Source organism: Pelodiscus sinensis, chromosome 6 (assembly GCF_049634645.1).
Source record: "Pelodiscus sinensis isolate JC-2024 chromosome 6, ASM4963464v1, whole genome shotgun sequence".
NCBI classification, from domain to species: domain Eukaryota; kingdom Metazoa; phylum Chordata; order Testudines; family Trionychidae; genus Pelodiscus; species Pelodiscus sinensis.
In genome coordinates this window covers 84,930,681-84,956,805 of record NC_134716.1, presented here as the reverse complement: position 1 = coordinate 84,956,805, position 26,125 = coordinate 84,930,681, and the positions used below count along the sequence as shown (strand labels likewise).

Genomic DNA, 26,125 nt, shown 5'->3' with positions numbered 1-26,125 from the left:
TACATTCAAGTTTTACTACTTTCTAAATCACTCTTCTCTTCTCTTGCTGTGTGAAAGATACACAAACGGTAAGAGAGATGGATTAATTGAATGGCTACCTAAGGAAACAATGAATGGAACTCTGCACAGAGTGCAGTCAAAAGCACAACACAAACAGGAAGAAAAAGACAGAGAAAAATCCTTTCCCCTCTAGTCCCGTTATGTTATAATAATCTTAGGTATTGCTTGCAAGGATAGTCAGAAAAGTGAGTTAAAACAGCAGTGATCATTTAAAAGGACCCATGAAAAGGCGATTTAGAATATACAATGATATTCAAAGAAAAACAAAACAGATTGCCAGCTTTTCTCATCAGGAACAAAAGCACATATCAGAAAGTCATTATTGCTACATAAGCAAGAAATGCAGCAAAAATGTCTCCCATTCAATTCATTATGGCCTAATTCAATTTGCTATATTTCTGAATACAAAATGTGTATTTTTTGGTTTTACAAAATACCTCAAAAGAAACACTTTTGCTGAAGTAGAGTGATCAAGAAGGACGACATGTTTCTTGTGAGCAAGTAAAGGAATACTCGTGATATATTTAATTAGAATACGTTGTAGAACTTATTGTACTGTAGGTCATATGTAAGTCCTACAGGCAAGAAATCAATCCTAAAGGAACCAAAGGAGACCCGAAAAGGCTTTCATAATTAATAATGCAGAGCAATTGCAGCAGCCATGCTGTTTCTCTTCAACACCATTGTATAAGGAGAGCTCTATGAGTCATATCCTACCAAAAAAGATACGGTCAGGGCCATTCTTACCCATATACAGAATAGGAGTTGCGTAGGGCACCTGATAACTAGAGGCACCGCTGGGTCTCAATATCACCTCACCTGCCTCTGCCAATCCCCATTCTGTAGCTCTGCTTTCTTGGGAGAGATTCTAGTTAACTTAAAAGTGAAAAAGCCTGCTTTAAAAAGTTTGTTTTAAAAAGATTTCATTAGTGTGCTGCTAAAGATTATAAAATCCAGGGGCGGATGAGAGTGCCGCGGAGCCCAGGGCAGCGCCGCGGGGCCCCGGGCAGCGAAATTTCGCGGGGCCCCTCCTTTGACACAACGCATACGCGGGGCCCAGGGCAGCCGCCCCGTTCGCCCTGACCTAAATCCGCCGCTGATAAAATCACATCTCTAAAAAAAAAAATGTCCTCTCATCCCGTCCCCCTCAGGATGCCACTGGGCATAGGGATGGGCACCAGTTTAATAGGGCTGCGTAGAGCCCCATAAATCCTACAGGTGGCCCTGGATAGAGTTCATGCAAAAATGTTTTTTCTGAAGACAAAAGATGAGACTTTATAAACAAAAATAAAAGCTTTGCATTTTCAGCTACCATCTCAGAATCCCCCCAGTGGAAAAACATAGTCCAGAGATGAAAGCTTATGCCTCCTATGACTCCAAATCCTTGTCCCTCTCTCTTGCTAGTCCTCCCTCTAAGCAAACTAATGGTCACAAACACAGACATAAAGCAAATAAATCCTTGAAGTTTTCCAGGAACTGCTGCTCCTTGCACAATTTTGCAAGTTTTCTGATTAAGTCTGTTTTGTTGCAGTTTTTGGGTCTTGCCTCTGAGCATTTACTAAGGAGACGATGATGAGAAGGTAAAAACTGACCCTCACACTCCTATCCTAGCCACGTTGCTTAAGGCCATGAAAGCTGAATGCTAAACATAGCAAAGCCAAAGCATCCTACCCAATTTTTCTCTTCCCCACCATTTTATTTTTAAAAATTCTACAGTGGTCATTAAAGGCATTTTTAGTTGCTTTCCTTAAAATAAGTGCAGTTGTGTCAACCCTTATCAAGGACATCATCCTACCCACTTAAGGGGTCTTTCTACCCAACTGTTTCACTGACAGAAGGGTAGATATAACTCTCCATAGATACTATGAAACAGTCATGACAGCACTTTGAGCCCCAGTGAAGGTCACTTTTTGCACAAAAGGAACCTCACAAACTTGGGCAACAAACTGCAGATGAAATTCAATATTGATAAATGCAAAATAATGCATATTGGAAAACATAATCCCATCCATACATATAGAATGGTGGGGCCTAAATTAGCTGATACCATTCAAGAACGAGATCTTGGAGTCATTGTAGATAGTTCTCTGAAATGTCCACTCAGAGTACAACAGCAGTCAAAAAAGTAAACAGAATGTTAGGAATTCGAAAGGGATAGATAAGACAGAAAATATAATTTTGATATTAAGCAGAGAGCCCTATGGGTAAGTCGTTGGACTGGTTTTCTTCAACATCTTCAATAATGAAGATGTTGGTTTGCACCCTCAGCAAGTTCGTGGATGACACTAAGCTGTGAGGAGAGGTAGTTACACCAGAGGGTAGCGTATTGCATGGTGAAAATGCCTGTTGCTACCCTTCAGCTTAGTGATTTTGACAAAGTGGAGAATTGGTCAAAACAAAAACAAAAATCTGAGAAGGTTCAACAAGAAGAAATGCAGAGTCCTGCACTTAGAATGGGACTGACTGGTTAAGCAGCAATTCTGGAGAAAAGGACCCGGGGATTGCAGTGGACAAGAAGCAGTATATGAGTCAGTAGTTTGCCCTTGTTACCAAGAAGGCTAACAGCATATTGGGCTGCATTAGTAGGAGTATTGCCAGCAGATGTAGGGAAGTGATTATTGCCCCCTATTCGGCACTGGTGAAGCCACATCTGGAGTATTGCATCCAGTTTTGGGCCCCACAACAGAAAGTATATGGACAAAATGGGGAGAATCCAGCTGAGGGCAACAAAAATGATGAGGGGGCTAGGGAACATGACTTATAAAAAGAGGATGAGAAAACAGGGTTTATTTAGTTTGTGGAAGAGAAAAATGAGGGAGGATTTGATAGCAACTTTCAACTACCTGAAGGGAAGTTCTAAAGAGGACGGAGCCAGGCTATTCTCAGTGGTGGCAGATGACAGAACAAGAAGCAATGGTCTCAAGTTGCAGGGGGTGGGTGGAGAGATCTAGGTTGGATATGAGGAAAAAATTATTTCACTATAAGGGTAAAAGGTTGGCTTGAGAAAGCCCTGGCTGGGATGATTTAGTTGGAGTTAGTCCTGTTTGGAACATAGGGTTGGACTAGATAGATGACCTTCTGATGTCTCTTCCAACCCTAATCTTCTATGATTCCACACTGCCGCTTCATAAATACATGGTATGCCCACATCTCGAATACCGTGTGCAGATGTGATTGCCACATCTTACAAAAGATGGAAAAGGAAAAGGTACTGAAAAGGGCAACAAAAATGATTAGGGGCAAGTAACAGCTTCTGTATGAGGAGAAATTAATACACCTGGGACTTTTCAGCTTGGAAAAGAGACGACTAGGTTCGGATATGATAGAAGTGTATAAAATCATGACTAGTGGGGAGAAAGTAAATAAAGAAGTGCTATTTACTCCTTTTCATAACACAAGAACCAGAGGCCATAACCAAATGAAATGAATAGGAAGCAGGAAACAAAAGAAAGTATTTCTTCACACAACACAGAGACAGTCTTTGAAAGACTTTGCCAGGGGATGTTGTGAGGGCTAAGACTATAATAGGGATCAGAAAAAAATGGATATGCTCATGGAGATTAGGTTCATGAAAAGCTATTAGCCAGGTTGGGAAGGACTGCATACCTAGCCTCTGTTTGTCAGGGCTGGAAATGAGTGACAGCAGAGGATCACTTGATAATCACCTGTTCTGTTGATTCCCTCTGGGGCACCTGGCATTGGCCATTGTCAGAAAGCAAAGTACTAGGCTAGATGGATCTTTGCTCTGAACCAGTATGGCCACTGTTAAGTATGTTTTAATGAGCCCCTCTGACTCAGAAAACTAGGGTGTATACATACACACTATGGCCATATCTATGCTAGCACTTATATTGGCAAAATGTTAGTTGCCCTAAGGTGGGTGGGGGGGAGCTGAGGGGGCAGTTTGAATTGAAGTGCTAGGATTTAGCACAGTAATCCATAATTTTACATCAAAGTAGTGTATCATAGCACACTTCACCACTGCACTGCATTCCTAGTACTTGCTAGAGTGAACAATGCATGTAAGCCTCTTCAGATACATAGATAGATAACTGGGAGCTTTCTGTTATCTTGTTAATTACACATCTTTTAGCTATTGCAGCCATAAACAAGCAAACTTCAGCAGTCAGGGTCATTATATCCATAATTTTTAATGCTGCCAGGTCTGTGGATCCAAAGAGTGGATTTACAGAAATCCACCTACACTGTAGACTGAGAGAGATACTGTTGATAATACACTTCACTTTAAAAGGTAGCCTTGGTATAATTCAATGCTAGTTATTGATCAATTAGTTAAAAAAACAAAGAATTTCATTCTTGAAACATGACATGTTAGAGAATTTACTTGTATGTAAATAATTGATAGAAATGTGAGCTGGGTGTCCAGAAGCATTGTGAAAGGCATGCCTGGCAGTAAAGTGAAAGGCTTGTTATGATTTTTGTTTTGACCAATGCATGCTGTCGGTGGCATGTGGCAGCTGAAAAACCAGTGTTAAGATCTTGTGTTGATCAGTTATTGCAAAGGGGGGTAGAAGTTCCTTAGTTGAAAAAATAAATACCCAATGTAGGGATAAAATAGCAAATAGCCCATTAATATGTAGGTAAGATTCTGAAACATGGTCTCTGGTTAAGCTTTTCCACATAGGCTTACACTGCCCAGCCTGGGCAGGGGCATGAGGCCTAGCCAACAGTCAACAGGCCCTAGAAATAACACAGAAAAACAGTCCTGCCTGTGTATCACAAATGGAAGGAGCCAAAGTAGCATAACATTAGGTGGGAAACCATAACTGAACACCCTTATCATGAGTTTCACACACACAAATAAGGCCAAGGCCCTCATACTCTGCCTCATAGGGTACGTCTAGACTACAGAGTTTTGTCGACAGAAGTTTTGTCGACAGATCCTGTTGACAAAGCTTCTGTCGACAAAGGGCGTCTACACTACATTCAGTTCTGTCGACAAATCAAGTTGCTTTGTCGACATGGCAGTGTAGACGCAAGGACAGTTTACATGCAATAACACCTTCTGTCGACAGAACTCTGTCGACAGAAGGCGTTATGCCTCGTAAAATGAGGTTTACCAGCGTCGACAAAACTGCTGAGTTCTGTCGACGTTATGTCGACAGAACTCAGCAGTAGTGTAGACGCAGGTATAGTTTTGTCGACAAAAGTCCACTTTTGTCGACAAAACTCTGTAGTCTAGACACATCCATAGTCTGCCATCCAGCATGGGAAAGAAACAACAACTGCTTTCCCAAGGACAACCACAGATTCAGGGAAAGGCCTAACACGTCACTATGGGTATGTCTAGACTACACCTCTCTGTCTACAGAGAGATGTAGATTAGTCATGTTGAAATTGCTGACGAAGCAGGATTTAAATATCCTGCACTTCATTAGCATAAACATGACCACCGCTTTTTTTCAACACGGAGTTTTTTCGGAAAAAAAAACCCAGCAGTCTAGACGTGGATCTGTCGAAAATAAACCCTTTTTCAACAGATCAATGTCTAGACTTAAAGATCAGAGGGGCTGGCGCGACCATGCTGTCTCACCTCCACCGAGCCCAGGGCATGGAGCGGGGCCAAGGGCAGGCCACAGCCACTGAAGCTCTCTCCCTAGCTACCCGCGAAGCGAGCTTACCTCACATGCGGCGAGCCCTGGGGGCAATGGCAGCCAGGCCCGGGCTCGTGTGAGTGGTGGGGCTCCTGAGCTGGCTTCAGGACAACAGTGACTCCCACTGCACAGTGCCTGGAAAGGGCTGGGATCCCGCACCAGGCTGGCTCCAGTCAGGCCCGCATCAGCTGCGCTGCAAGCTTCCCCTGGCTGACAGGAAGCTCTCCCCTCCCTCCGTGCCCAGCACTGAGGCACTGACCCTTCTTTCCAGGTGGCCGCCTGGGGCGGCAAGAGTGTGTGCTCCCCCTGCAGGCGGCTGACTCCGCCGCCCCACCCATTGCCTTGGTTAGCCAAGGCTGGCCGGAATGCTGCCCTTGGAAATGTGCCACCCCAACCACGTGCTTAGTTTGCTGGTGCCTAGAGCCGGCCCCGAACCAGAGCAAAGTATCTGAACATCTCAAAGCTATTCCTCATAACCCTGGATCACTACAAGTCCGTCCTCAATTCTCTGTCAGTCTGACACATTCCTGACCCACAGACTTCAATTCCTTGACCACATTTTTTCCTGTAGAGTGCTCACAGGGCCTCCAACCCTTAGGCTGTCAGATATGGGTCTATGTTGTAGCCATGCCATAGAATCATAGAATCCTAGGGCTGAAGAGATCCAGGAGGTCATCAAGTCCAGTCCACTGCCCAAAGCAGGACCAATCCCAACCAAATTATCCCAGCCAGGGCTTTGTCAAGCTGAGACTTAAAAACCTGTAGGGATGGAGATTCCACCACTTCCCTAGGTAACCCATTCCAGTACTTCTCCACCCTCCTAGGGAAATATTTTTTCCTAATATCCAACCTAGACCTCCCCCACTGTAACTTGAGACCATTGCTTCTTGTTCTGCCATCCGTCACCACTGAGAACAGCCTCGCTCCACCCTTTTCGGAAACTTCCTTCAGGAAGTTAAAGGTTGCTATCAAATCCCCCTTTCACTCTTCTCTTCTGCAGACTAAATAAGCCCAAATCCCTTAGCATCTCATCATAGGTCATGTGCGCCAGCTCCCTAATCATTTTGGTTGCCCTCCTCTGGATTCTCTCCAATACATCCACATCCTTTCTGTAGTGGGGGCCTCAGAATTGCACTCAATACTCCAGATGTGGCCTCACCAGTTTCAAATAAAGGGGAATAATCACTTCTCTAAATCTGCTGACATTGCTCCTTCTAATGCATCCTAATATTCCATTAGCCTTCTTGACTACAAGGGTACACTGTTGACTCATATCCAGCTTCTCATCCACTGTAATTCCCAGGTCTTTTTTCTGCTGAACTGCTACCTAGCCAGTCGGTCCCCAGCCTGTAACAATGCCTGGGATTCTTCCATCCCAAGTGCAGGACTCTGCACTTGTCTTTGTTGAACCTCATCAGATTTCTTTTGGCCCAATCCTCTAATCTATCTAGGTCACTCTGGACCCTCTCCCTGCCCTCCAAAATATCTACCTCTCCCCCTAGCTTAGTGTCAAACAAACTTGCTGAGGGTGCAATCTATCCCCTCATCCAGGTCATTAATAAATATGTTGAACAAAACTGGCCCTAAAACCAATCCTTGGGGCACTCTGTTTGAAACCGACCACCAACTTGACATCGAGCCATTGATCCCTACCCATTGGGCCCACCAGTCTAACCAGCTTTCTATCCACCTTACAGTCCATTTATCCAATCCATATTTCCTTAACTTGCTGGCAAGAATATTGTGGGAGACTATATAAAAAGCTTTGCTAAGGGCAATGTATATCACATCCACTGACTTCCCCATATCCAAGAGCCACTTACCTCATCACAGAAGCTAATCAGATTGGTCAGGCATGACTTGCCCTTGGTGAATCCATGTTGACTATTCTTGATCACATTCCCCTCTTCCAAGTGCTTCAAAATGGATTCCAGGGACTAAGGTGAAGCTGACCGCTCTATACTTCCCTGGATTGTCCTCCTTTACTTTTCAAAAGATAGGCACTATATTTGCCTTCTTCCAATCATCTACGATCTCTCCCGATCTCCATGAGTTTTCAAAGATAATGGTCAAAGGCTCTGCAATGCCATTTGCCAACTCCCTCAGTATCCCCGGATGCATTAAATCCAGACCCATGGATTTGTGTATGTCTAGCTTTTCTAAATAGTTCTTAACTGGTTCTTTCTCCACTGAGGGCTTCCCACCTCCTTCCCATACTGCACTGCCTAGTGCAATAGTCTGGGAGCTGATGTTTTCTGTGAAGACAGAGGCAAAAAAAAAGCATTGAGTACTTCAGCTTTTCCCACATCATCTGTCACTACGTTACCTCCCTCATCCACACCCCACACCCTCTCTGATCACCCTCTTATTGCTAATATGCCTGTAGAAACTTTTCTTGTTACCTTTCACATCCCTTGCTAGCTGCAGTTCCAATTGTGCTTTCGACTTCCTGCATTCTCGAGCAATATATTTATACTCCTCCCTAGTCATCTATCCAAGTTTCCACTTCTTGTAAGCTTCCTTTTTGTGTTTAAGCTCACCAAGGATTTCCCCAGTAAGCCAATTTGGTTGTCTACCATATTTGCTTTTCTTACTGTGCATTGGGATGGTTTCTTCAAAATACTGCCAGCTCTCCTGGACTCCTTTCCCCTTCATGTTCGCATCCCAGGGGATCCTGCCCATCAGTTTTCTGAGGGAGTCCAAGTACTTTTTTGAAGTCCAGGGTCAGTCCCAGGATATTACAAAGACCTGTGAGCCCTAATTCTTGGAGCATTAAAATACATTTGTGTTAGGGCTTCCCTTCAGAGATGACACAAAGCTCATTGTGTTGCATACCAAAGCACATGATGATCAAATGCACAAATGCCCAGGGCCCAAGAGGGCTTTTTTCCCCTTAAATTTTTCTGCCAGTGCTACTCATGGTGGTTCTAGTTTTGAAAAGGAGCTGGTGACATTTTAACATCATCTAGCAAATGTAAGATTTTTTTTGCAATGTGTACAAGATACTGCTGCCACTGTTAGAGCTGCGGGACTTCTCAATGGGATCTTCCAAAGGGCAGGGGAGCTGACACTCGCCAAAGAGCTCTGAGGCGAGGAAGGTTCATTAGGGATTTTGCTGGTTGCTTCACTGGTATGGACTGTGGTTAAAATGAAAAACAAAACAGTAAAGGCACAGTTGATGCCATTTGAATGAAAGCTATAGCACAAAAATAGCTCACCCAGCTTCCACTGATAAAAGCTTGCTCTGTTCAGGCTGTGTTTTTATCAAAGACCATCAAAGTCCAGCAATGGAGAAACATTCTTTGATGAGGAACAACAAACATCATTCTTTGATGAGAAAATAGCTGCAGAATAGGAGCTAAAATTTTATCAGCTGTATTTATGGAGTGAGGTGTTTTTACTACTGAAGTACTGAATCTGAGAAATTATATCACTTTAAGGAAGAAAGGATCACAACTGATCTCAGACAAAACAGTGTAAGGGTTGTTGAAGTTAGTGAGAGCCACAGTTTTTAGGCTTCTTGGTTTGCTTTTTTGCCATATACATATCTTTGCTCCTACAAATATAGCAATATATACTCATTTTATAGAAGGGAATTCTGTTTAGATTAATTTAAAACATGGGCCAAATGCTCCCATCGTTAATCTAATTCACCAATCAGTGCTCCATCCCATAACATTTTTCTTGAGTCCATGGTAAGGGTTGATGCCTGTTCTTATTAAGTCAATAGCGAAACTCTCACTGAGTCCAGTGGGTGAAAGATAAAGTCCTAAGAACAGTAAAGATCTGCCCTGAGTATTTGGGAAACATGCACAAGTGTAAGGTGAGTTCTACAAATTACATCTCCTAGTCGTCTTACAGAGGGCAGAGGTGTTCATGAAACTGAATCTTCCTAAAAATTAAGTTAGAGCCTTTACAGCAGAAAATGAATGTGTAAAATCAAGACCTGGTGCAAATAGTAGGGCTGCCACCTACCTAGGTTTCCCCTGGGTCATCCCTTTTTTGAGGTAGCTATCCTAGGAAATCTGTAAGAGTGTCAGTAGACACTGTCAATTGGCCAGTTGAATGGGCTCACAATCATTGCAGCCATCTCTTTTTTGGTACATTAGAGGTGGCCACCTTAGGAAGTGGCCATAAATCCCATGAAAATCTAGGATAAATTCCACTTGAGACTGCAAACTCTTTGAGATAGGGTGTCCATTTACTATGTTTGTACAGCAACACAACAGTATCCTCACCTGATTGGCCTCCAGCTGCTACTGCAATATAAATGTTCAACAGCATCTTAACTGGTGGTATAAATTACACATCAAGTTAGATTGATCAGAAAACTGAAGAATAAGGGGAGATTTGGACTACTGTGGGTGTGCAGAGAGTGGGTCAAGTGGATGAGAAGGAGCTCTAGCTAACAGGAAGGTGTAAAATAAAGCAGGCCTCTCCCACACTCTATTTTCATCCTTCCTAGTAGTTGTTTTCCCTTTTTCATTGGCTTGGCATCTAAATTACACTTCTTTTGCACATCTCTTATGCTCAGTCCTCAGCCCTAGCTCCAGATGCTTGGCAGCATGCCTGGGGAAGGGCATTATCTTAAGCTTCAGAGACCCAGTCCTGCTCCCCTGAAGTCAATGAAAGATTTGACACTTCGGTTGGTGCAGATTGGGCCCTAAATTTTCCATGGAGTATGGATTGTTGTACACAAAATGGCCAGCAATGCTGGAATTAGGGGATACTACCACGCTCTGTGGCTTGAAGTAGTAATTAACAAATATTAGATACATGGTTTCCCTGGTTTCCATCAGCAACACCCCCACCATGTTTGCAAATCCCCTGATGCTGGCTAATTTTTAAAATATAATCCTCTTAAACATTTTTAAAATACAGGGGTGACATCATCCATTACGTTTCCTTTGATTCACACAGTGAAATGACAGTAGAGATTTATACTGAACTGATGAGTCACTGACATAAATCTGAAATACTGAAAGATCCTCTTTGGTGTACAGAATGTACTGCAATCATCTGAGGAGCTGGAAAAAGTGTATTATTTTCTTCTTCCATTCCAGGATTATGTAAATCAGCTGTATGGACATCTGCATTTAGAGAGATACAACCTTATTAGTAATGTATAAATGGTCACAACTCACTGTCCCATACTACATACTCATTGAGGGGCTGACTGTGAAACCACTACTCACACCGAAGATCTTAAGCAGCCCCACTGAATTATTCATGTGTTCAATGTGACCAGGTATAGGCAGTCCCCGGGTTAAGTACAAGATAGGGACTGTAGGTTTGTTCTTAAGTTGAATTTGTATGTAAGTCAGAACTGGTACATATTGTAGGGGAAACTCTAGCCAAACATTTCTCCAGAGCTCAGTTTTATTCTCCCACACCTCACTTCCCTCAGTCCTTTATTCTCAAGCTGAGGTGTCTGCTGAGAAAAGCCACTCTGCATCTTCCTGGTCTGCTGGGGGGAAGCAGCTAGTGCAGGGTTGCCTCACCCCGTTTGTAAGTAGGGATCCGATGTAAGTCGGATCCATGTAACCCGGGGACTGCCTGTATTTCACATTATGGCTCTGAATGATGGTTTTTTTCACCCCGTTCTTCTGTTGCTTTTGAACGGAACTGTCATTTGACTGCTCTGTCATTTCCACAGTAGATATCTAGAAGTCTTTACTGAGTCAAATAATTTACAAATCAAATCTAAAAAATGTTCAGTGGGCCCTCTACAATATCATTTTTCATGTTATTAATTTTAATAAAGTATTTGGAGTGTCATAATACACTAAACATTATCAGATTATTTTCTTGTTTTGAAGAATATTAGTCTTTCAACGTGTTAGTCTTCAATAATTTCCCCTATATTTTATAGTTCATCTTCAGTTAGTATTTTTTTCCTAAACTTACAATAAGCATGCCAAATTGCCCAAGATGAAGTGGGTTTTAAAATTGCTATAGAAAGAAATCCACCATAGCAGGAGCAGCCTGCAGAAGCTCCCTCTTTCCCGTCCACACACACCTTTTTCCGAAAGAGCTCTTTTGGAAAAAGGCTTCTTCCTCATAGAATGAGAATTACCAATGTCGGAAAACCCCCCTCTGTTCTTTTGATTTTCTTTTGGAAGAACGCAATTGCAGTGTGGATGTTAATTGAAGTTTTTTTTCAGAAAAACGGCTGTTTTTCCAGAAAAACTCCTTAGGGTAGATATACCCTAAGTTAGCTTGCATGAACGCTGTTTGTTGGTGCTTTGGCTGACAAAATACTTCCATCATCTCCTCGGCAGGAGCACACTGCTGATGACAATGCAGCATTTACAATTTCACTTGCTGCAGCAAAACTTTGTTGTTCATGGGGGGGGGGAGATTTTAAGTACTTGTGAATGACAAATTTTGTCAATCAAATGAAAATATAAGACATACCCTAACTGGGATGAGATTGAAGAAGGGAAAAACCAATGCTGCAGATCCACAACTCCCCTGCCCTGCACGTCCCAGAGGAGATTTCGAGTGGACCTTCATACTCACTTACTTGTTCAAACAAAGGAGCAGGCAAATCCAAGGAATTTTGATGCTGGAAATCCACCAATCACTCACAAAGTGAAATAGTGTGTAAACCACAGGATATATAGTTCATCTGTATCTGTTGCAATCTATTTGGCTTCTTTGATTTGTCTTTTTTTTTTGTCTGCATTTAATGGACTGTTAAATGTTGATTTAAATATATTTATCAAAGAAATATCCTTTCTAAATAAGGAAATGGAGATTTGTGCATGCTTAATATTTCAGCAAGCCCAATTTTATAATTATTTCTAAGGCTATTTTTTAGAAATCATCTTAAAAGGGATGATTTTGGGATCCCTTATGGGATCCTTTATGGATCAGTCAGCAAAGGCTTTCTTTGCTGACCGATCCCTGTCTTGACTGCTGCTTTGCACCAACAAACAGCTGAGCTGGCACAACACGGCGACCATTTTTATTCTAATGAAGCAGGGGATATTTAAATCCCCGCTTCATTGACTATGTCGGTATGTCTAATTTACATGCCTCTGTCGGCAGAGGCATGTAGTCTAGACATAGCCTTTGAGGGACAAAGATAACTGAGCATAGGCAAAAGATCCCCAGAGCTTTGCCTCTTTTAGCCCTAAAAACACACAGAGCTTGCTGATCATAAAAGCTTTTGTTACTTTTTGAACTTAACATTGGAATTCATTTGTGTATATGTTTACCTGATTTTGCCTTGTCAATAGCTCTCTATTTCATTTTTCTGTATAAAACATCTTTAGATTATTTCCTTTAAGTTTGGCTACAAACATTCTTCGACAAGAGATCCAAAATGCATTTGACATGGTATAAGTTACTAGTCGTTTAGGTCTCACAGCAACCTGAATATTGCTGTGATCCTTGGTGTAAGAATATCAATCAATCAATCAATCACAACAGCAGATTTATCTGGGTAGCAAGAGAGACTGGAATACCCAAGGGGATTGTCTGCAACTTTATGTTTAAGGTTATTATAGTGCCTGTGGAGCTGACTATAAGGAGCCTCTACCCTCTGAGCTAAAAGCCAGCTGGCTTTCAGCCCCTGCTGTAGAGATCTCTTGATCTTAACTGTAGCAGTGGTCTAGGTGTCACTTGCAGTACTCAGTTACCACACTAGGTGTGTGGGTTACACTTACACTTGATAGGTTGGTAAAATCTAAATAGAACTCCCAACCAATTGGGGGATTTTGTCCTGGTTCTTTACAATCTGCCCTAAAGTTGGTACCCATGTCCTTGTGCTACTGTGGGACAGCTTCTCAGGTTGTACCAAACACTGAGGGCACTTCTAGACTACATGGCTCCATCGACAGAGCCATGTAGATTAGGGTTGTAGGCAAAGGGAAATGAAGCGGTGATTTAAATAATCACCGCTTCATTTAAATTAAATGGCTGCCGCGCTGTGCCAATCATCTTTTTGGTGGCACAGCGCTGTAGTCTGGACGCTCCACGATCGACATCAAAGGCATTTGTTGACCTCCCCGGTAAACCTCATCCCACGAGGCATAACGGGGAGGTTGACAAATGCCTTTGATGTCGACCGCAGAGCGTCCAGACTACAGCGCTGTGCTGCCAAACAGCTGATCGGCACTGCATGGCACCCTTTTTAATTTAAATGAAGCGGCGATTATTTAAATCACTGCTTCATTTCCCTTTGACGAGAAAACAAATCTACATGGCTCCGTCGACAGAGCCATGTAGTCTAGACATGCCCTGAAGGCCTAGCTTATTTTGCACAAGCTACGATGACAAGATGTGTTACACAAAGACTGGAAAATTTCAGTCCCAGTTGCAAGAACTCAGAAACCGAGGTCTCATTCCTTGACTGGATAGGGAGACAAGACAACTCACTTTGTTGGATATTTCAGATCTTCAGAAAAATAGCATGGTCACAGTCTGATAGGTTCATGTAAGCATCTCCAAGAAAAGAAACCAAGTTGGTACATCTCACAGAATTCAGATAAAATGGTACATTTCTTTCAGCATCTCACTTTGCGAAAGCCAAAGACACCTGGAAGGGAAAAGATTGAAGTCCTGAGCCAGCCACCTGGAAGTCCTCCTGGTGACATCAAGTACCTGTCTCAGATAGAGACCTTTTAACAGACTCCTTCTATTTTCAGCAATTCAGGTTGCCACTAGCACAATGGAAAAAATATTAGTCCTGGCCCTCCTTTGTTCTGTCTATATTTGCAGTGTCAGCTGCTGCCATGAATGATAATTGAGATGAAAATGTATAGCTGAGAAAAGATCTCATAATTAAAATGAAGACTTTTTCATGGCTGATGACCCAAATCAGTCAATTGGCGACTTCCTTCCTAATTAGGAACTAAGTTTCAGGAAGTGTATATGAGTGTGTGTCTCAAAGATTGTTACAGGCTTAATATGTTGTTGCCTTGTAACAGGATCCAGTCAAGACTGCTGTAAAGTAGCTTTTGAACTGAACAAAATGCTATTGTTAACTAGGATTATAGAATATTGAATGTCTACCCTAGTTAATGGTTTCACATTGCTTGTCAAGTGCTAGGCCTATAGAGGCATAAAATAAGACCAAGTGTGCAAGCATCTAAGTACATATTTAAGTTCTTTGCTCGAGAGAAACTACTTTTCTAAAGTGCTCAGCACTGTAATTCAAGTACCTTCTAACACTGATTAATCTAACCTCCCAGCATCCATGTGAAATGGAAAATTATTCTTATTTTACACATGGGAAACGAAGACAAATTATGGGCCTCATCCAACACCCACTGAAATCAACAAAAAGATTCCCATTGGCTTCGGTGGACATTGGACCAGGCCTTAAAGCAGCTGCAATTGTTGCTGTAGCACAGTTACACTACAGCCTAGGAGAAAATGAACTCCGTAAGAATTTGGCCTAGCAAAGATTCCTTTGTCATCTAAAATAGGAGCCAAAGCTTGATTTTTTTGTCAAAATAAATGTTGACAAAGCCTGAGATTAATAATGCTTTCATGTTTCTTTTTTAAATTGCAACCAAAACAGCTGTGAGTTAAACATCTCCCTGCTGTGTCTGCAACCAGAACATTGGAGCACTTGGACCTGGAAGAGCAATCAATCTAAATGTAAAATCAGCAAGAACAGCAGCAAATATGCTGGATTTTAAAACTTTCATCTTAACAATATAAGATCTTAACTACACAAGGCAATGTGTTGATTTAAAATGTGATTTTTAAGCAGTTTATCTGTGCCTGTTTAAAAGGTCTGAAAAGTATTCAAACAGAGAGCGGCAAAGTTCCCACCGTTAGTGCTAATTTTACTTTCATGTCCAGAGTTAGAAGACATTTAGGAATTGAAGGAAGGTAAAAGCACTAAAATCTTGACTAAGTCACCATGAACTATCCCAGCATACTAAATTACATCAATGTCTGGCACCCAGAAATTTCTGAGCCATACTGTAATCTTGAAATAAAAATTTAATCCATTCTTCATTGAAGCTAAGATTGACTGGCTAGATAACTGCAATCTCAATATTAAAATTCCAAATTTTGAATCTCAACAATACACCTTGTGCCTTTGGTTTTACATTGAGTAAAATGTCAGGAAAGATGTAAACCAACTTTTTGTCCAATAGTCCTTTATTTAATCTTGCAGACAGCAAAACTCTTTCCCTTTAGCATGCAGGGGGCAAAGTTGCGAGCCCAGCATGACCTCTTCTAGCTGGATGTAGCACTATAGTACCTCGTGCCTCTGTTCTCTGCACTTTATTTTGGCCTTTTCTGGCTATAGGAGTGTCCTGGGCCCTCCAGCCAAATCATTTCTGCAGTCCTGATCCTTCTGGGTCCACAGAGTCCTTTACCAAAGTCCAGTATAAACAAAAACAGACGGGCTCAGCTGGTAGCCACAACCATTTCCTCTCCTTGGGTCTCAGTCTCCTTCTCCCCTTCCAAAGTTGGCTCACTCAGTGTGTGTGTGTGTGTGTGTGTGTGCGCGCGCGCGCGCGCGCACGCGCTAGCAACTCCTTCCCTTTTTCCTGCTAGAAACCCCTTCCCTTTACACATTTCATGCATTCCAGGTACATTCCCTTGTCCTGGCACAACCAAACCCTTCCTTTCCTTTAAGTTATTATAAGAGGAAGCTGCATACCAAATTTGGTGGTCCCAGCTTTTAACATTTAGGAGGAATTCTTGAACGGACAGACAGGCAGACTCGCTCTCTCAAATTTGTAAAATGAATACAGTACACACACAATAGCAGAAATAGGTGTTATTAGTATTTAGGAGGACTCAAAGTATTTCAAGTTATTAATAATTTTGAGTTGTGTCCCACAAAAGGCATATCTTTCATACCACAGATCAGTACACTTAAGAGAGAAAAGGTCAAACCAAGGTTAATGGCATTTCTTGACATTTTGGAGAAAATATTAATTCTACATATAGTAAAAGCATGAAGGAGCAGCTGGCAGTACTTGCAGAAGAGCACAGACCAATGAAGAAACTATCAATATACCAACACAATGGGAAAAACTACCCTTTAAGCCTAATTAGTAAAGCATTGTGAAAGAGTGGGAATTATATCATTGTAAGCACAACATTAGCTAAGTAATGATGGAAATAATCCAAGTGTTTCCTCTGGGTATGTGATTCTCTCTCCTTTTTCATAAATACATCATTCATGGCTTTCAAAATACTTTAAAATTCAAAAGCTCAACACACAAAAATATATATAATTGAAAATGACTAAGCGTATCTTCAAAATTCTCATATTGAACAATCCTTTGCACATGTCTACTTTTGGTTCCATGTTTTCTAAGATTTGCCTAGTAAGCCTGAGCTGGGGGGCATGATGGAAGGGAATGGCAAGGCAAGGAGTAGGGGAAGAAAGAGGAAAAAATCTAGAAGAGATCTGAAAATAGCTATAAAAATACTGTTTATGGCCAACAGCATCATGTGCTTTTGATGGTCTAATAAAATAAAAAGTGTGTAACACTTAAGAAAAATCCACAACCAGAAGGAAGTCCAAGGCACTGAATTCTATTCTATGCAGGTTTCTACACAGCACTACCTACTATGGGTATCATGTGGGTCAACACCATCTAGATCATCCCTGATAGATGTTTATCTAATCTACTCTTAAATATCTTCAATGATGGAGATTCCACAACCTCCCTAGGCAATTTATTCCAGTGTTTTACCACCCTGACAGGAAGTTTTTCCTAATGTCCAACCTATACCTCCTTTGCTGTAATTTAAGCCCATTGCTTCTTGTCCTAGCCTCAGATGTTAAGGAGAATATTCTTTCTCCCTCTTTCTCATAACACCGGTTAGGTACTTGAAAATTGCCATCATGTCTCCTCTCAGTTTTCTCTTTTCAAGACTAAAACCTAATTCGTTCAGTCTTCCCTCATAGCTCATGTTTTCTAGACCTTTAATCATTTTTATTGGTCTTCCCTGGCCCTTCTCCAATTTCTCCACATCTTCCTTGACATGTGGCACCCAGAACAGGACACAAGACTCCAGTTGAGGCTTAATCAACACAGAGTAGAGCGGAAGAATGACTTCTCGTGTCTTGCTCACAACACTCCTGTTAATGCATCCCAGAATCATGCTTGCTTTTTTTTTTTTTTTTTTTTTGGCAACAGTGTCACACTATTGACTCATATTTAGCTTGTGGTCCACTATAACCCCTAGTTCCCTTTCTGCAGTACTCCTTCCTAGACAGTCGCTTCCCATTCTGTATGTGGAAAACAGATTGTTCCTTCCTAAGTGGAGCACTTTGCATTTGTCCTTATTAAACTTCATCCTATTTACCTATGACCATTTCTCCAGTTTGTCCAGATCATTTTGAATTATGACCCTATCCTCCAAAGCAGTTGCACCCGGTCCCTGCTTGGTATCATCTGCAAACTTTATAAGCTATTCTCTAAATTGTTGATAAAGATATTAAACAAAACCAGTCCCAAAATTGATCCCTGTGGAGCCCAACTCGTTATGCTCTTATGCCATATGCCCTTTGGAAAGGAAGGGCCCAGGCTCCCACACTATTCACCCATTTCCTGAAGGGGACCCAGAGCCCTTTTCCATCCATTGGGGAAGGGAGGGGAGACAAGATAAGCCCTGAGCTGGACACAGGAACTAAAGATGGGCTGCAAACCCTTTCTTTTGTGAAGACATTGGAATACACATTTTGTTGCACTCTGTTAACTGGAACTCAATAGGTGAACTGGCCTCACATCCTCATCACTCATCCTGGTTTATCCCATGCCTACCTTTATCCCCATTGGAGCTGCTATACGGGAGGAAGCCCCACAGGATCCTAGATCTTTTCTACAAGGCATAGGAGGAGCCAGGCCCAGGAACATCCAAGGTGATACAATGTATAGTCTGTCAGAGGGAAAACTTGGAGCCAGTGCAGGCTTCGTTGCAAGAGAACATGCTGAAGTCTCAGAACCAAGAACAGGCTGACAACAATGGGCCAGAATGTGCAAATGTCAACCCAGCGAGAGGTTTGTTGTTGCTGCCAACCTTGAAGTCAGAACTACTGGCCAAGTAGCAAGGATCATTCAAGGTTATAAACAGGGAAAGGGCAGTTGATGATGAAATCTGCCATCCAAGGAAGAGAAATAAAACAGGCTATACCACATGGACCTACTGATAACTTGAAAAGACCAAGAGGACCGCCTCCTCATGCCTTTTTCACCAGAACTTGAGCTCAGGTTGTCAGCGCCCTTAATCCATGATCCTGGAAAGGAAAGAAACAGCAAATACAATGAACTGAAGACTTCCCCTAGGTCAGGGGTTGGCAGCCTGTGGCATGCGAGCTGATTTTCACTGGCATGTAAGGCAGGAGCGCAGCCTCGCCCCTCTTACCCCATGCAGCTGGGAGCTTGCGCCAGCGTTCCTTTGATGTGTATGCCTACACAGTGACACACAACAAATTCTAATCTAAGCCCACCCACCTCCGCAGCAGCACTCACTTCCCTCCAGCTCCTGGAAGGTGAGTATTGTGGTTGCTCCCGCTGGCTGGGGCAAGGATGTGGATATGGATGCGGATGGCCTGGGGCCATGTTAGGGGATAGCTGCTCTGGCGGCCAGGGCCACGTTGGGCTGAGGCTGCATTGTGCAGTGGCTGCTGCTGGTGTTTTGGGCTGTGAAAGAAAACATTGTCCTCACTCTGAGTTTATAAGTAACAAGTAGCCAGAGGCAGTTTTATTACAAACTGCAGCAAGGGAAAAACTGGTTCGGACAGGAGGGAAGCCCCCCCCTCCGAGGCAGATCTTCGAATACAAGCAATTATGAAGCAGTTTATATACTGTCTATTAAATATAATAACAATAACAATTAGTCTCTTTCTTATTACAAACACTAATGGCTAACAGTTATTTAGTTCTACCCAGATGCTCTTTATTTCAAGGTCCTTACCAGAGTCAGCATTCTATCCTTATCTCCGTATGGAGGCGAGAAGCGAAGGCAGCATCTAATTACAGATCTCGTGTTGTCAGGCCACATACTTAGCTTGACTCTTGCTCTCTTGTTAACAAGACTAAGATGGCTGCACTCAAATTCCTTTATTCCTTTTTCCTGCTTCCACAATCCCCCCTTTTGTGCTTACAGCACAACTACTTTTTTAAACCTTTATTTTCATTAAACATTACATAATTAGTACAAACATTAAAGCTATTTCTATTACTATATCTTTTACAACAATAATCAAATATGAAACTTTTAATAAGCAAAAGCAATATAATTATTAATATCTTTAATATAATTCTATGATGGGGCTGTTCTATAATTTTAGTAACATCATACAACATATCATAATTAGTAACTAAATTAGGGAGGGCAGGTACATGCTGATGGTACCTGTCCATAAACACAGAGTCTAGATCAAAGGGAGAAACCTAAACTACTCTTACAAGTTTCTCCTTGGCAATATACAATACTTCGCTTCTTTCACTAAGGTCAGTTCTTAATGTCCTTTTGTAGTCAGAAATCTTGGGCTTTGGCGGTGTCAGAGGAGCGGACTTTTCCTCTTTTCTTTTCTTGAAACAGTTGTGGTTCAGCATCATGCAGGGGAGAGGTTACTAGCACATCACTTTGTAATATTTTGGTTCTTCTGGTATCTAGCAGGTAGGAAAGCAGGACCAGAAGAGAGAGGCTTATCAGCAATCGGTGTAGGATCATTTCGAGATGGAGGGATCTTTTTGCAGTTCTTGGCACTTCACAGCAGTGGTTGGTGGTTAGTAAAACTTGGTAAAGGTCTTTCTAGAGCAGTCTTTCGCTGATGGACATACGAGTCTTTATTCTTTGAGCTAAAAGCTAGCTAGCTCCTTTGGAACTAAGGTTATTTCTTAGGAATAAAGCAAATTGTAAAAACAATGCCGCGTGGTTGTTTGGTTGTTTAGTACCAGCTTTATCAAAGTGAGGCTTTTTTGGAATGTGGTTGCCAGGGGAACCAGGGTCACAGTAACTGTTGAACTGTTTTACTTCTCAAGCTGGCCTAATACTTTGAGTTTGTCAGTTTCCAGCAAGATACTATAGACTGCTTCAGTTTACTCTTATAGTTCTTTTCTCTTGACTTTGGGGTTCTCTTTAACCTACAAGGTTAAATACAATTTAAGGGGTTTTAATTTACTCTGGAAGTACGAGTACAGCACTAGCACTGTTATAAACGTTATAATCGAAACTTCTTACATAATTTGACAAACACTATTCAACTCTATCTTTAAGATATTTCATCGCCTTACTGGCACTGCCCATGATTATAGGTTTGACCTCTACTGCTTGGTTGAGTGCTGCAGAGGTAGGTGTTTGGCATGGTCTATGGTGTTTCTTTATCTGTGTGTACTTCAGATGGCTAGCCCCGATATATCTTTGGGCATTGGCCACTAACTCCTCGATCTTCGCCTGCAGGGCTAGTAAACCCTCCTCTAGGTACTTACTTCTGCCGTGCTACTCAGGATCTCATGTTAGGTTACTTATCACTGCCGAAGTGCGATAGAGCTACATTCTATCAACGGTCAGGATCATCCGGTGAAGGGCTGTTATACACACAGACGGATATGTAGAGGGGCAGGATGGAGTGATCTGTCTGAGTAGTCAAACACCAGTAGGTACCGTTTATTTGGACCAGCTCGATGTTTTTGTTTCTTTGAGACAACCACATCAAACTTAGGCAGATTCGTCATGATGTTAAATGGGCAGGTACATAAAATTTCCTTATCAAAGTGGGTGCAACAATCTCTGGGTATAGGGAGGCTCTCACACCTTCAGAATAAGCGATGCTCTCGATCTATCTATATGCTCTTGCTTTGGTACAGGCAGGGAGGTTACTATTCTGATCTGATCTGAGTGAGGAATCCTCAGAGGGGCTAAAAACAAACTGTTATACTATGCTTTGTCCAGGTGGGCTTTTGGGTCTACATGGATTCTCTACTTCTCTACTTTCATGGGTAGGCACAGGGGAGATGGGGACTCACTACTATAAGGGCTGGGTGGTCAAAGCTATCTTATTCTTCAATACAGGCCTTCTAATTCTTTTAATTTAGTTCCATTAATTAACAATCTAATTAATCTCTGGTCCAAATATCTGGTTAGGTTTAGTGAAATGGACACAGAGCTGGACAGATCCTTCAAACTATTCAGGATCAATCGGTTGGCTTGGCTGGTGTCTAGGCTTTTACGGACACTGGATATTACTGCATTTACCAGCCTGGATTCTATATAATTTCTGGACTATGACATAAGTGTTGCTGACAGAGTTTTCAGGCTTAAACCAATCTGCGATGGTATCTGCTAAGCCCTTTCTTTGCTTAATCAGGCACTTGCTAACTTGATTAGCTAGTCTAGCACACAGCTGGTCTATACCAGTGGGGAACACCACCAAGGTAAGGACCAGTGACAGTTGTCCTGGTTCTGGGATAGGTCTGTTCAGGGCATGATGCACAACTGGGAGGCTCTATTTTGTCCTTAAGGACCTGGTTAATAATATCTAAATGAGGGCAAGTTAGCAATGGCTATTGTTTAACAAATGACAGCTATGCTTCAGGGGTTACTTTTGTCTGGGCTTTAAGTGGTAAGCTTCAGTGGGAGTCAGTAGGTCCAACTTCAGTGGCTTAATGTTAGTGTTTAGCTTCTTTCTTACAATATTCTATATAAACGTTTACTCAGAGGACTGTGTATTCTTTGTCCTCGTAGTGTTCATGTTGTTACAATAAACAAAATAATTAGGTGTGAATGAGGGGCGGCTTAAAGCCTTGTATTCCCCATTGCTATTAGTGTGTATTTGTTCTATGTATGTGACTTAAAGGAGGTTACATTGACTAGAGTCACTGTTTCTCTTATAGGACTAAGCATGGTTCACAGATGTTTAATTGTTAACCCATGCAATTCTATAATTCTTGAGGCCTTTTAAGGCATCTGGCACTAATGAGTAGCAGGGCAAATAGCTGTTATTGCAATGGTGAGGTTACTAGTTTCCTCATTGTTGTGGGCATCTTTACTTAAATATGCTGATGTCTCACTTGCTCTTGTTGTTACTCATAGATTTCTTATTATCTCTGGCTAAACCACTTTTATGGTTGGTGTGCAAATTTACAGAAGCTAAATATTTCATTTGTGTAGCTATTAAAGCAAAACCAATCCGTTGGGGGAGGGGCTGGTACCCTACTCGCAGTCCTTCTGTTCACGTGATGCACTCTTTGCTTCTTTCTAGTTCTTTTTTTGTTCACCTGTGGAAACATTGTTAACATTCTCTTAGCCTAAACAATTTTTAAACTATTATCTTTTTACTGAATTTTAAAGTTGCCAATTGATTGGGCCTAATTATTAATTTTGATGGTTTAAATTAATGCTTCTGCTTTACTCAAATTATCTTTTCATTAAAACAATATCCTACACACAACAATATTTGCAATACGTATTACAATTAAGACACACAAGACAAACTTGGACAGAACACAAACTTATTGTGTCATGACACAGAACCATGGTTTTTTGTTGTTGTTGTTGTTTGTGGTTTTTCTTCAGCTGGCACCAGCGCTTTCTGATGATCTGAAAGACAAGAAAATATTTCTACCCCCGTCGGGGTGGCCTATTATAACTTAAAATACTGCCTAAGATCTGTTAGGGGAACTGGTTACAGCTAGTTCCTTACCACTTCCATGGGCGAGTGAGCTATAACTTTACGAGAACAAGAGCGCTTCATCTGTACTCGTGACCTTCTACTCGCTCGAATTACCTCTAGAGTTGCTAGCCCTCCCTAACAGTGGCATGCCTCAGTTTCCTTCTTGTACCACAGATCAGGCTTAATGTGTGAAGCTATAATGCTTTTCCTTAGCACAAGGTGTTGGTCAGTTATTGTTCCAGCAAGCAAAAAGCTTTTCTTTTCCTGAAAAGAATCATATACAGTGTTACTTATTAAGACTATAGTAATAATAATATTGACATAAAATTTTGTTAAATGGGCACTTATAAATATTTTGTTTGTATTTGGACAATTTACTTGAGGGGACAGGTGTTTTATATTCTTTTGAAATAGCCAGGCAGCCTGTATTCACATATAATGTTGGATTTGAAAGCAAGCTAAAAGTGTTATCAACTCAGCCTTGAACAGAAGCAAAATACAGGACTATGTAGCACTTTAAAGACTAACAAGATGGTTTATTAGATGTTAACACTTTGAACAGAGACACAGTGAAGTTTTAGGGCTTGGATTCTTAAAACAAAGATTTATTTTCTTGAAGAGTAAATTTAACTTTAAGGATTGAATGTATAGATTTCATTCTTTTAGACAGTTAACCAGTTAAGTGTCAATAGAATTCCTTATTTTCTTTTTGCAGATTTAACAAAAGTGTCTGTAGCTAAATAGTTAAATTTGATTGTTTCTTTGCCTGGATTATTGAAAGAGGCTGCAAGAAACAAGGAGTCACTTTTTAAAGCAGGTTTCCTTTCATATATTACAACAATCACTTAATTCTTTCTACGCTTCTACAGAGTCCATTTTTCACTTTCACATACCTTCAAATCACTTGCTTCATCTTTCTAAAGAAAACGTTTCTTATTCTTATTAATTTAACTTTCCAATGACTGTATTCTTACTTTCCTTATTCCTTCTACTATGCCCATAGGGCTCCAAACTTTTTGCCTTCCCCTTTCACATGCTTTTTCTTTCTTATGATTTGTCTTGATTCCTGCTAAATGACCTTTTTTTTTTCAATGACACAGGTTTGTCTAGTATTAATGTGGTAAGGTGGATGGGCTTTTTCATTAGCCTCCACACTTCTTCTTTTCAATAGGTAAATTTAAATGTGTATTATTGCAGTCAGTTATTACTAATTTTAAACTTCTCAGTATAGGGTTTTCATAACATCCATGCTGCAGCAGTTGATCTATGCTGCTGACTCTGGGGTGGATCACTTGACCATGCTCTGTAAGGAGATTTATGTTGCAGAATGTGTCTCTTTGTTAGGGCAGATTTAGCTTCTAGTGATTACATCTTCAAATTCAATTCCTACTAGTTGGCTTTTAGGTTACGTCCTCTCACGCCCTCAAGCTAATTATAACAGTGTGTGAGGGAAAGGTTTTAACTATTTTTTTTCTGGACAGCCTCTACTTGTGCATTGTGAAACATCCTTGGGTAGCCTGCGATTCCAGCCAGAGAGGCTGTAGTTATCTGTTTGCTAACAAGGGCTTGAGAATCTCTTAAAGTCGCTTGGCAGCCTTTTCTTACTCCTGCGTTGTGTTCCGTGTATATGTTTCCAACCAAAATGCCTAGGGCTAATATGGCTTGATGGTCAGCAGGCATTCCTTCCTTGAGAATTTGGAGGAATACTTCTCACAAGCTGTTAAGTCTCTTCCAAAACTTAGTGTTTTGCTTTGGATCAGACAGATTTGTAACTAGAGCCCGTTCTTCCAAAGGGAAGATCTGATCCCTTTCAATTATCTTCTGTGCCTCCTCTCTATCTTCAGTAATGTGTGGTAAGGGCCCATATAGGGCTGGGCATAGAGAGGAGAAGAAGGGGTAATGTTGGGCCAAATTCCCCCCTAAGCTTGGGAGAGGCTGTGCACTTGCGTGTAAGTTACATTTCTCACTGCAGGGTGGATTTTTGCTTTTCTGAGCTTCAATCTCATCTTTCAGGGCTTTAATTTCTTTCTCTGTCAATCTGTCAAATGCTTACAGGTCCTTGAACCATGATGCACGTACATGTAGTACACAGGGGTGCTTTTCAGCGGTCTGGGGGGTATGCTTAGACTGATCTTTATCCACCTTAGTCATTCAGGGGAGTATCCTGTCTACTCCCCGTCCGTTCAGTGGCTTATAGGAAACTAAATCTACACACTCCAAAGAAGGGATCTGCTGGATCTAGAGTCTCAGACCTTATCAGCAGCTCATGAAAAAAGGGGAGTCATCACTCCTTCACATATCTGCTCGGTCTCGAGGTTCGGCTGACCTCTCTTGCGTTCAGAACTCCCTTGTGGGAGAGCCCTGGTGCGGCTGGAATCAGCTTACTTCTCAGAGACCTGGGCAGCGGCATTCACACTTCACTCATTACATTCACACTCAGCATGCTTTTCACACAGAAATTTTCTTACTTTTAGATGCATCTCTCATTATGGACCTCGTCCATATTTGGGGCGGCAAACAACACTGTTTCCCCCCAGGGGCAGCAAACAACACGTTTCCCCCCAGAACCACAGCAGTTCCCAGCACTGCATAAACCTAGGTGCCTTATGTCCAGACGCAACACAACCTTCTTCCCGTACCTGGGGAGGCACCACCAGAACCACAGCAGTTCCCAGCACTGCATAAACTTAGGCCTACTCGGGGATAACAAAACAACCTCCCCGGAACCGTTTTGTGTCTGACCTTGTTGCAGATTCAAGAAGTTCGGATGGCATGAGCCCACAAGAAGCAGACGACTCTACAGGCAGTCCTCCTCCACACCTTAGTAGAGATTTGAAAA

At 41.8% G+C, this 26,125-nt stretch overlaps 1 protein-coding gene across 2 annotated transcripts in view; it reads right to left on the bottom strand.

Annotated features, from left to right (window-relative positions):
• The window catches only part of SV2C (synaptic vesicle glycoprotein 2C), a 201,004-nt gene extending 191,688 nt beyond the window's left edge, over nt 1-9,316 (bottom strand). For both annotated transcript variants that reach the window (XM_025185249.2, XM_006124253.4), the window contains exons 1-2: nt 8,078-9,316; nt 7,499-7,930 (exon numbers count right to left, since the gene is read on the bottom strand). The gene's annotated coding sequence lies outside the window, so the exon portion shown is untranslated. The remainder of the gene's footprint in view (nt 1-7,498; nt 7,931-8,077) is intronic.
• Nucleotides 9,317-26,125: the final 16,809 nt, after the last annotated feature.